This window comes from Propithecus coquereli, unplaced genomic scaffold, assembly GCF_000956105.1.
Source record: "Propithecus coquereli isolate 6110/MARCELLA unplaced genomic scaffold, Pcoq_1.0 Scaffold103, whole genome shotgun sequence".
Lineage (NCBI taxonomy): Eukaryota > Metazoa > Chordata > Mammalia > Primates > Indriidae > Propithecus > Propithecus coquereli.
In genome coordinates, this window is record NW_012134192.1 from 2,928,053 (window position 1) to 2,928,411 (window position 359).

Here is a 359-nt window from a genome sequence, read left to right on the forward strand (position 1 = left end):
AAGAGTGGTGATATTTTGTTTGGATTTGAGTTTGTGTGTTAATTATTACTTTGTGTGAAGAGCTGGCTACGATGAGTGTTAACTTTTAACGACCGCCTTTTCCCTGGATTAAAGTTAAACACAGTGGGAAAGGATGCGATCTCCGGGGTTCGTCGAAGACCCCAGCTTCGGGACTCGGGGCGCGGGCGGGGACCGGCCCGTTACCTGCGCGGGAGGGCTCGCCCGCAGCCCGCCCTCGGCCGCCCGCCGGGCCCGGCGCGGAGCCCCTGCCCGGAGCGACCGCTGCCCGCGCGCGCCCCGCCTCGGCCGCCGGCGGGCGGGGAAGGGGCCGGCGCGGCCGCGGGAAGGCAGGGGCGGGC